The sequence below is a fragment of the Channa argus genome, chromosome 1 (assembly GCF_033026475.1).
Source record: "Channa argus isolate prfri chromosome 1, Channa argus male v1.0, whole genome shotgun sequence".
Taxonomy (NCBI): Eukaryota; Metazoa; Chordata; class Actinopteri; order Anabantiformes; family Channidae; genus Channa; species Channa argus.
This window is the reverse complement of record NC_090197.1, coordinates 46,469,270-46,481,199: the sequence shown is the minus strand read 5'-3', so window position 1 is coordinate 46,481,199 and position 11,930 is coordinate 46,469,270.

The window sequence follows — 11,930 nt, the reverse complement described above, 5'->3', positions numbered from 1 at the left end:
CCATTAGCTCAATAGATATAACCAAACTGTTTCTGTGGCAACTGGTTAGGTAATCTTCAAAGGCAGTTATGTGTTGTCATAAATGACGCCTTCAATACACTTATACATCAATTCTTAATTTACCTAACCTTTCAAGACACAGTGACTATAGAAAAAACACTGCAAAAAAGTAAGTTCACTGCCCAACTTGTATTGTGAACCCCAAATGTAAAGCTAAACCTAGGGAGATTGCACTCTCCTTGACCTCTTTGTACCCTATGATGACAAGCTTAGCTTTGCAAAATGCAGTGTGTATTTAACTGGGCTGGTAAGACTAGATTGAATGTCAAATTGAACATGTAAAATCTCTATCTCATCCTCTAAAATATGCAACCATTAACTGGTATCACTCACTCAGCATTATGGTGACTTTAATTACATGTGTGACAAGTTGATGAGCATGGCAGCATGTGAAGGTAAATGAGAGTCACAAAGTCCTGTTAATACTAAACAATTTTGGCATTACAGGTCTGAATCATTTCCTTATTGATTGCTTGACTTTGTGTTCTATTTCACACTTGAATTAAAGTCTCAGCTTTCCCACCATACATCTCTCGGTCTTTACCCCTCTCTCTCTCTCTCGCTCTCTCTCTCCCTGGCATGTGCTCTAGTTCATTATTTCCGTGATTTCTTGGTAATTTGGAGTTGGTTGTTTAAAACTTAGAGCCTCTTATTAAGTTTTGGCCATGGTGGATAAGAGGCAGGACTGTAAGAGCACAGAGATAAACTAATCATCTTAAAACCCTAATTATTAGTATCTTACTGTGACAGACTGTTTTTGCGAGCCAGCCAAATTGAGCCTCAAATGAGGAAAGGCATATCTGTGGAAGTGGTAATAATTTTAAGTCATCTCGATGTGGCTTGGTGTGGCAGAATTCATTAGTGCAGATTAGCACTGTGTGTACAAAGTAAATGAGATATCTAATAGCAAACGTGGAGGTCTGGGGATGCTTAATTTCCTCCCCAATATGAGGGATGATGTTAAGAGGTGATTATATAGATTTTAACATTGTGACTTCTGCTATATAGATGTGTCTACTCCTTTACCAAGTGGTTCACCAAACAGTGTCACTAAATTGTTAACCTCTCCCCTGTATCTGGATTTTAGCTTGTCAAGAATGAACCCAAAATCAGTTTAAACTGTGTTACAGTGATGTAGAAGCGAGCTGTATTTTTTGTCTTTTGGGGTGAGGATATGAAGGAAGTTAATTGTGTGTGCAAGGAGAAGGTTGGGGGAAAATAATAAGATTACAAAGAATAATTTGCTGATATAATTACACTAAAATTGGGTACACACAATTGTAAAATACATGTATTGCTTGACCTGGGTTAGCCAGTGAAATAAATCCTCCTTCTATAGCCTTTGTTAATTTGTTTTTATCATCTCCAAGTGGTGTTTGTGCAGGCAGTTCAATTTGCATGTGTAATTCCACTGTGCAAATTGACAACAAGTAGATAATTCGAGGAAATAGGCTGGTTGCAGGCCCCTGCTATCTTCCCAAGCCTATTCATTTTGAGGAACCGCTGAGGCATGAAACTCATACATCAACTATTTCCTGACAACGCTTAGGCTTATTGTCTCCTAAAATGTCATTACAGCCATTATTTATGAAGCTAATTCATTTATTAAACCATATTTACTCTGTCAGAATTTGTCACATTCTATCCATATCCCAAGCATTGCTTTTGAACAATGTCTTTCATTGAGAATGTGTGAGCATGTTAAGCCTCACAAAGTTTTAAATCAAAAGTATTTGTCACTCATAATAGTTGGAATATTGCAAAAATTGTCAGTTGCTCTTGGTTTTATTGACTTTGTTCATAGAAACTTTTCACTGTGAAAGCCTGCACCCTGTGTATTGTGACAGAAGTACCTGAAAACGGTGTGGTAAAAACCTGCATCCTTTTTTGTCCTAACACAGTAGAGTTAACTGAACATAATCAGATGGATTGTAGCTATTTTAGTGGCACTGATAAATCCCCTCTCTGACAGCCTCCTTCCCAAATGAGTGTGTATTAGTCACTTTTAATGCATTGCAGTCAGACATCTAAAGCTAAAGAGTTCTTGCATTGAGCCTCCTGTCCTGTTGCTGCTGACTTATGGATCTGTCAGTTTAGTGCTGCACACTTCATGACAGTGTGGATAATTTGTAATTGTGAGCGATGAAGTTACACATAGGGGAGTCATAAATTTTAATGTTACATGTTCTCTCTGGATAATTCCATCATACTATTCTCCTGCATCTCTTTCTTTGGACTTACCTGTCAGCCAAAAGCACTTATCACAGCAGTGGCGATGAGTTGTGTTTGAACTGTTTAACAATATTGATTTGGAGGCATGACATTTTAATTAATACAGGGTGTTAGCTGTCATATAGGCAGTCAGCCTCATTGGTTAGCATATGAGACAGGCAAGGTGGGGGCAGTAAAGATAAGTAATGCACTTACTGTGAAAAGGCTTTAAAAAGGGATCAATATGGAGTGAAAGAGACAGTCAAGGGTTGAATTTAAGGTGGAAAAAAACAGGAATATCTGTGCTCACTGTATTTCTGTCAAGGTCTATTCTTAGCCCGATAGCAAAAATCATTGAGACACAGCGTGCCTTCTGTCTTCCACAGGTTGCAGAATATGTACATCATGCTACTGGAAAGCCTGTGTTGCCAGTAGAACCAGCAACAGGCAGCATGCTGAGAGACAACCAGGGGGAAAATTAGGTAACTTTGTAGCACTCCATTGAACAGCAATAAGCGTTTGGGGCTTAGCAAGCATAAACATATTAAACTGATGAGATTCATCAGCACTCTTGTGTCAAATCTATCATGCCCACAGGCAGAGTTCAGCGGCAGCAAACTGCCGAGCAAGAGAAGAGTTGGAACAAACAAGTGCTGTTTTTTCTGGTTTACCTACTGTGGACTGAGTCAGGTGAGCTTAGAGCTGAATGCTATAATTTGAAATTGAACTGTAGGGTAAAAACATTTACTCAAATAATCGACAGATTATATTCATAATTGACTCATTGCTCATCTTTTATTAATGATGATTGAATTAATGATTGACTGCTATGCAAAATATATAACAATAGCAAAGGGTATTTAAATTTAAGTAGTTTCCTAAGTAGTGTCTTGAATACACACTAAAAATCATCATTTGTTGATATGCAAATAATATGACAATTAGCAGTGCACAAATAAAATACATACAGTACAGCCAATATGTAGTGTTTACAGATTTTTAATCAAATAATTTCCAGCTGACTGATTCATCTTACTACTGGCTCCTTATTTTAGCACAACAGATTGCAATTGGATAAAAAGAAGCTGTGTTAAATCTTTACGCAGCAGATTTAGCTAATTGTGGCTGTAGCTGGTATCTCTGTGAAAAACAGCAGAATTCCAGCCTTTAAATAGGCACATAAGGCAGTTGTTCAATTGCACTTTGTTCACCATATTTGATGTTTAATTGGTGTAATCTTAGAGCTGCAAAGCTGGAGGACCTTACCCTGATAAAGTGATACATTTAAATTGAAATATTTCTTCTCAAAGGTAAAAAAAAAAAGCCCTTCAACTTCATTTCACAATTTATCTGTTGTCTCTTCCTTTCTAAATCATTATAGCCTCTTGCCTTTTGGATGTTTCACTGGAGGCAACCTGATCACCATGAAATTAGCTCAGCTTGAATCTTTGTATGGTCCAATCAGATGAGCTGAGATTTAATCATGGCAGGGCTGCCCTACCAGAGTCCGACCCCTCAGATGAAATGGACTACATATTCATAGGTTCACTTGCATGGTTGATTATGCCAGCATAAATGGAAGGTCCAACCTTTCTTCTGTTTATCTTTATTCCAATTTTCTTATGTGAGAATTATTTGTAATTGAATATTAATTCCTTCCATTGATTCAGTCAGAACCTAAGGACACAATGAGGTTGTGCTAATCCTTTGCCAGCCAGTTGCAATTATGGACAAATCACATATATACACTGAGGACAATGTTGTAGATAAATACTGAGCATGGGATCATAGCTATTACCTAACCTGAAAAAATAATGCCTTGGAATACTGGTATGTATTACCTGATGAATTAATTATGACGATAGCATCTACGATAAATTACATGCAGAAACTTCAACTTCTCCCCCTATGCATGAAAGGTGAAGCATGCATACATGCAAAGTCTTGGAACAGGACCATACATTCTTTTCAGTAGAAATTATGGATCACACAGCAGTGAGAAGAAAATTGCAATAGCATTGCTTGCTTGTGTGTGTATGTCTGTGTGTGTAAACATACACATAAATACTGTATAATAGATCCTTTAGCTATAAACTACAATTATTTTCACAATAAGCTTATGAAAAATTTCCCATTATTTTATTTAAATGTCACAATTGATTGTCTCAATAATTCACAGTTGACTTGATGCACAAATTGGTAATTTAAAAACATGACAGTGGTCAGTTCCCTGATAGCGAATGCACAGTTGCACAGAATCAAAATGCTGATGTTAATTTTATTGTTTCATTATGAGCACAAAGCATCAGAGACAAATAATATGAACTGTGAAAGAGTTCCAGTGGAAGAGATTGGAAGCAGGATGTCTATCTGTTCCTAAAACCTGTTGATGGCTCTTGCAGATTTATGGTGCAGATATATCTGTAACTCAGGTAAAGTAAAGAGTTGCAGGATTTTTATTGCTAAAAAACATAATAATAATATGTAAATAAGCATAAGGATTATGCAAAATATTAATCCACCAATCAAAAAGTTATCCCATCTTGTTTTGGAATAAACTGTCAAACCTGCAGTCTGATCGCTAGCCATGTTGTTCATTAAATTTGCCCTCCTGGCCTCCCGCTTCTCAAACAATGCTTGTTACCTGTAGACAAACCATAAATCTAAATTTTTTTGCATGTCTGCTCAAGTGGGTTACATTCAGAATATTTTTGCTGTGCATAAAAAAAACCTCTTAAAAAAAACCTCAAAATTGCTAATTAAGCTTATATGCACTTACAGTACAGTAACTTCACACGCAAGCTCTCCATCACGGCATCATGGCACAGGTGGAGAAAAAAAGCCCCCATATTGTGAAAAGCTCTTTCTCCTTAGTAAAAGAGTTAGGGAGAGAAGGAATGCCTTGCTTTCCTCATTACACTGCTGTCATTTACTCTTTATCCCCCGTACTCTTTAGTGGCATTAAGACGGGATGTAAATTTGACAGTTAACGCTGTTAGAAAATGGCTAGTTCAAGAAGGGCAGGAATTAGAGATGGGCATTAGGCGCTGATAAGCTCCTTTCCTCTGCCGTGGCGGCTGCTTAACATTCATGGGAAAGTCATCATCAAACAACGTTATCACAGCTCTGTTGACGGCTGAGGAACATCATCACTATGATAATTTTTTTTATAGCTGTGAGCCAAAAAAGCACTCTTTTATTTCAGCGGTTTGTTAATGAGATAGGAGCTTGTTGGTATGGGCAAATGCAAACTTGCCACTCTCCAGCAGTTGTTTGACTCCCTCCTGCCCCCTCTCTCTTGCCTCCCACTGCACCCCCTCCATGCTGTTTAATATTGCAGTGAGGGGAGAGAGGCATTTTTATGTACTCCTTTCCAAGTGCTCTGTGTACATTGCTGAAGGAGGGCCTTTATGTGTACCTTTGCAGATCAGTCGCTCAAAGAGGGGAAAACACGGTTATACCAACAAACGCTCTCTCCTAACAGCCCTGTAGCTGGCATCTGCCACTCACCTGGGATTTAGCCATGGATCTGAATAGAGGGAGGATGTTGATGGTTATTGAAGCTGTGCATGTGACCAGCTTTTAATAATGGCAAGATTACTTAAACTGTCATTAAGGCTAGAAATTATTTGCATTGATTATTCCTAGAGTATGTATTTATTGTGCTCCTTGGTTCAGAGGTTTCTTACACTCTGGTTCCACTGGAGCAACCCTAGCTAGCTGCCAAGGCTAAGTAGCTTTCTTTTGGAAAGGGATGCAAACTGAGGGCTGTAGATACCAAAATCAGATTTTGGCTTTATCACTGTCTATGTTTGTGCAGTGGGTTAGGAGAGATTTAATCTTTGAAAATCCTTACATGGGAGATGACATATCATCTCTAACTTGTTCTAATTACTTCTAAAACTTTTTGTTTCAACTGCAGTTGGAAAGCAAAGGTGAGTAATACATTAGTAAAAGTTCAGATCAAGAAACTTGTATTGTTATTATTACACTTATTATGCAATTTCAACTTGGCACAGTGTGATCTGCCAAGTATGCAAGATGTTAGATAAGAGAGATATTTTGAGGTAGAAGAATTCACAGCAGCCATCAGCCTGTCTTCATGATGCAGTGAAGCTTTTGATAGTCATTACGGATAATGTAACACCAGCACATGTTGACATTTTCTGCAAAGAACTACATGTACTGTACATAAAATCATGCAAAGAATATCACCATGTCATGTAACATGATGTGCTGTTAGTGTTGTAGAGTTAATAAATGTGTTTTTACAGCTTTTAGACAACAGTATTTGTGGTGATAATTTCATGGCACCAAGTTTATATTTTAAGACTATAGGAATGAAATCAGGTAGATAGTGCAGTACCATTGTTATACAGCTGAAAAAAACATAGTTTGTGTCACATTATGTGCAAGAACATAAAAATGTCTCTTAATGACTAATAATATGTCCTTGTTGGTTGGGGGTGGGGAGAGCTTTTCAAACTGGTACAATAAGGGATTTGATATTATCAGTCACTTGTTCCGTAATGTCAGCAAGATAGATGCTATTAAGGCATAAAAATGAAACCCCTCTTTTTTTTGACCTGCAATGATGCTAAGTTAACACAGTCAACTTCCACTTCATTAGAACGTACTGCCTGAACTAAAACCTAAACTAAAAAACACTATGCAAGCATATACAAGTAAATTAATATTTCTCTCTTTTATTCACAAAATTGATTAACAGTCAAAATATGCAAAATTACCCAGTTTTTATTATTTAAAATCCAGTGTAAAAGAAATAATAATTTTGATTTTGTCATAATTTGAGACACTGTTTTTCATTACTGGCTTTGTTTATGAGTTGATTAGCTCATACATTTTTCCAAATAATGTATTCACTGAGCAATTTATTTGAGAACAGCATTGCAGTCAGCTTGTTGTACAAGTTTAAAGTTGTTCCTTTCCTTGAAAAGTACAAAGCAAATGAATTGCAGATGTGCTGAACTGCAGATGTTTCCTTTTGGATCCAAAATAATTTAGTCTTTTAAAGTTGATTCCACAGAATTATTTCCACTTTGTAGTAGTCTTTGAGCTCTTTGTCGTGTTTGTTCAATAGCTCTCTATACTGTAGACCACCATTGCTTCTATTATTTAGTGCCACTTTGGGAAACAAGATAGAGTTTGATCTTGTGTTTCTGGACACACAGAAAACCCTGAAAAGCATGGAAAACAAAGTGGATCATTAAACGAGACAGGATGTGTTGCTTTGAAACATTTCGGTTTTGATATATATATATATATATATATATATATATATATATATATATATATATATATATATATATATATATATATATATATATATATATATATATATATATATATATATATATATATATATATATATATATATATATATATATATATATATGACTAAATATGGATTGAAGCTAATAGAGATTCTAAATTTTTAAATGTTTATTATTTCTTAACCTTTCAGTGTTATATATTATTCTGACAACCCACTGAAATCTTCGAATGCAATCAGCAAAAGAAAGTTTACAAGAAACATTTAGAGTTGTTGGAAGATCTGGGGCTGAGTCTTTGACTTGCAATGTAAATTCATGATTCAAGATTCAAAGCAATTCATACAGGACGCACTGAAGAATCAAAATACCGTTTCTCTAATGCTTTGCAAAAATAATGACAAATGAAAACAAAAATTAAATAATAAATAAACATTATAAACCAGTATAAATCAACCTATATACAACAGTAGCCGTACAGCAAATCTAGTTGAAATAGAGCCACATGTAAAGTGTACATGGACAATAGTGCAATTACTAACAGCAGCAAATATCACAAAGAGAGAGAGAAAGGCCACTGCAACCTTTTGTGCCGCCATCTTGTTACATATCCTCATGTTATACTAAATATAAATATTATATTCTACATATCCATATGTTATAATTAACCTTGTAATAATAGTTAGTTTTTTATGTTTATGATATAAGTAATTCAGTTTTTTAACAACAAGCAGTGTTCCTATATTTGGGTAAATTATGATATTTTTACAGCTACTTTATTGTGTCGTGTTATTGTGAAGTTCTTACTTAAATACATTGTCATAATCCCCAATTCCTATTATCAACTCCACATTAAGCTTTATCTGTGATGCTGTCTTTTGTTTGCCCTAACCCACTTTATTCACTCACTTCTTCTCAGTTTTGCTGCATGATTTTTATTTATTTATTTGGAGGATGACTGGATTACCCCCACGGAAATAGCTCTTACTCTGATTTTAGGTCATCTCACAAATCCACTAGGGGAAAACAACCCCACTTTTCTCTGCCATCCATAGTGGACTGCTGTTTCTCAACAATCAGCTATGGTGGCTTAGTGTGCCATTAATAGTATATAATCCTCAACAATCTATATTTATAATTATTGTGTTATGGGAAATAACAGTTCATATGGATAAAGACTATCCTATAACTGCCTACCAGTGACCAGCTTTACCACTACCCTTTGATGGATACTAAACATTATTGTTTCTATTTATTGTTTCTGTTACTATCAGTAACTAAGAGCCAGCTTTAGCAGTTCTCACAATTCATAATGTATTAATTTATAATTTGTGCGTTTAATATAACTGATACTGCAGTATTAGTTATTAGGTGTACAGTTTCAACAGAAACAAATCCACTCATTCACTCCAATAAAAGTGGCCAACATGAAAGAAATAAAGTGAAGAAGCAAAGAGCATTGAAGCTAACGAAGTGTATTACACACTTATTAAAGTAATTTTCACTTTGCCTCCCAGACCTGGCAAAAAACACTTTCAAATTCTCATTGTACTCCAAGGTAGGCTATGTTGATTTTTTTTTCCTTTTTAACTTTGAAGCAAGCTAAAAAACGTATAGGTAGACAGGGGTGGCATCAAATAATCAGCAACTTCAAAAAGCATGCTGCTACTTAGCACTCCTAAAGCTAATGTCCCCAAGACATTCAGAATGGAAATTATTCAAACTCATTTAGTGGCAGCAAATTGGTCTAAGTTCAATCAGAAAACAGACTGACACTGAACAAGAAGTGCAGCCTAATTATACTTGTTTGTCAAATGAAATTTTCATTTGGGCAGAAATGAAACCTTCGAGCAACTTCTTTTAAGGTGAGCTCCTAGTTGTATTATCAGCTAAATGCAGTAAAATCCATAATCATATGATGATAATGAAAATGAAGCCAATGTTAACATTCAGGCTTCCAGTGCCCCGGGCACATGGCGATAAAAATTAAGTACCATAGTCCTCTGCCAGGCACGCTGACACCCGGGCTGGTCTTTAGCCTCTTAGATGCGTTTTTGCATTTTAAAAACTTTATCAAAGCACTGTTGCAATGTGGAAAATGTCAACGTGAAATGCACTGAAGGCAAATTGGAATTTCATTAATAGTAAAATTATTGCTTTTGACTGATGTATTACTATGCTTGTTAAGAGCTGGAGAGTGGAACGCTCGTCTGTCTGGTCGGCAGTCTTGCCTCTTCTTGTCCCATGCCATTTTCTAAAAGTTAGAGATCTACTTTTTAACAGGAAATGAAAGTATGAAGTTGCTAAAGTTGCAGGAATACTGAGCATATTAAACTGAAAAAGTAAAGGTACCAAGGCTCCTAAGTGTTAGATGACATTGGTATATAGGTAGTTTCATAATTGCTGTATTTCTCCTCAGCTTGAACATGAAGCTGATACTTACCTCATGATTGAATGACACAATGTGGATTTGTGCTGTAGAGCAGTGAGGTGATTTCTCACTTTAAGTGTGGTGACATCTAATCTTAACTATAGAGAATGGCCCCTAGAGATCCCTCTGTGGATTAGTATCACAGGTAAATAGACCTAACCTGTGTGAAGGTGTCACCTAACTGAGACTTGTGCTCATTCATGAAGTCCGTCGTGTTTATTGATTCACCTTGTAATCCGTTCAGTGTCAATGCCGTCAGTGATGGAAGAAAAAATAGTACATTTTCTGACAGCCAACCGAGACAACACATTAGCTTTAATAGGATACTGGTACTCATATTCTCTTGTAGGGTTTTGATATATGGCTCTCGAGTGGATCAAAATTGAAAACAACTTTAAAAAAATGTGATAGAAAGATTGAGAAGCTGGTCAGTGCAACATTTTATAACATTGTGTGCGATAGTTTCGCATGTTTTATAACCTGCACCATTTATTTTCTACAAAGCTAAGAAACACCTCCATGTGAAGTAAAATCTATTTTGTTATGTATTACCATAGAATATATTAATTATTCTCTGCTAAAAACTATGCCCTTTACAATGGTGATACAGTGTATTAGAGTAAAATAACTTCTTGAAACATAAAATTTTAACTAACTAAAACAATTAGCTTACAAGTGAGGAAACTTTCTTTGCCACTTGACACATGGGTGTTTTGCTGAAATCTTAGAAATGCTCGATTGCTACTTTTCAGCATACATAACGCTTGTTTTGTAAAGTTTTCATGATACAGGAACTGCAATTCATGATTTGACGCGATGCTGTCTCAGACTAGCTTTCACATCTACATCGTCTTTCCATGTAAATGTTCACCCAACATGGCCAAAAGCATTTGTTACATGTTGGGATTTATTTATGTTTTATTTAACTTGACACTTGTTACTGCTAATGTATTAAATCACAGTAACAGAAAACATATAAAATAAAACGTTCTACAAAGTTTGTTTTTTTTTAGGACTACCATATTGTAGCTAAATATTTAATACTCCAACACAAAATTGTGACTTGTTTTACTTGGTTGTATGGATTTTCTTTTGCAAACAAATAAAGAATCTACAAATGAAATACATACTGACAAAGGGGATTCTTTTAGTCCCATTCTGAACCCAATCTTTACACGTCCATTTCGACAATATTAAACACACAGACTGTGATTTGCTCATAGGCAGGTCAGTGGATGTTTGTACTGAAACACATTGCACTTTGTTTTAAACGCAAATACAGGCTACAGCAATATTCTACAACAACACGCCGAATATTTTTAACCAAATATTATGATAATGTTCGGTGGCTATATTTAAAGGTCCATTTTAAACACTGCAAAGTGAGGGTGTTTAAACTTAACTAAGACAATACCCTCATTAACTTTAACTCTACTGAAAGGAGCATTAATAGGAACCTCTTTTAAAACAAGACTTGATTGATCAGCAGGTAAATCCCATTAACCTAGGTCTTCTGGACTTCGATCCTCTCATGGAATGTATGTTGTCTTTATTTCCTGTTGCTTATACAGGAAATGTGATGGACTGTTGACAAAGGGAGTAAATTTAAACAGGAATGGTGGTAAACCAACAATATGGATTTTCAATTGTCCTTCTAAAACTTCTCATATCAGATATAATTTTGGGTGAAAACAAATCAAATTTGGCTGCGCATAATACACAACACAATAAATCTTATGAATCTCATAATCACTATAAGGCAGTCCATCTAGGATTTTTTTGGCTTTTTTAATTCAAGGGGATTTGTTGAATTCATATTTGTGATTTGGGGGGACAATTAAGTGTAACATAAAAGTACAGCTTATGCCAGTCAGTGAAGCCTCTACCAGCTCTATGCTCCACAATGTCTATTTAAACATCACTGAAAAGATTGCTAC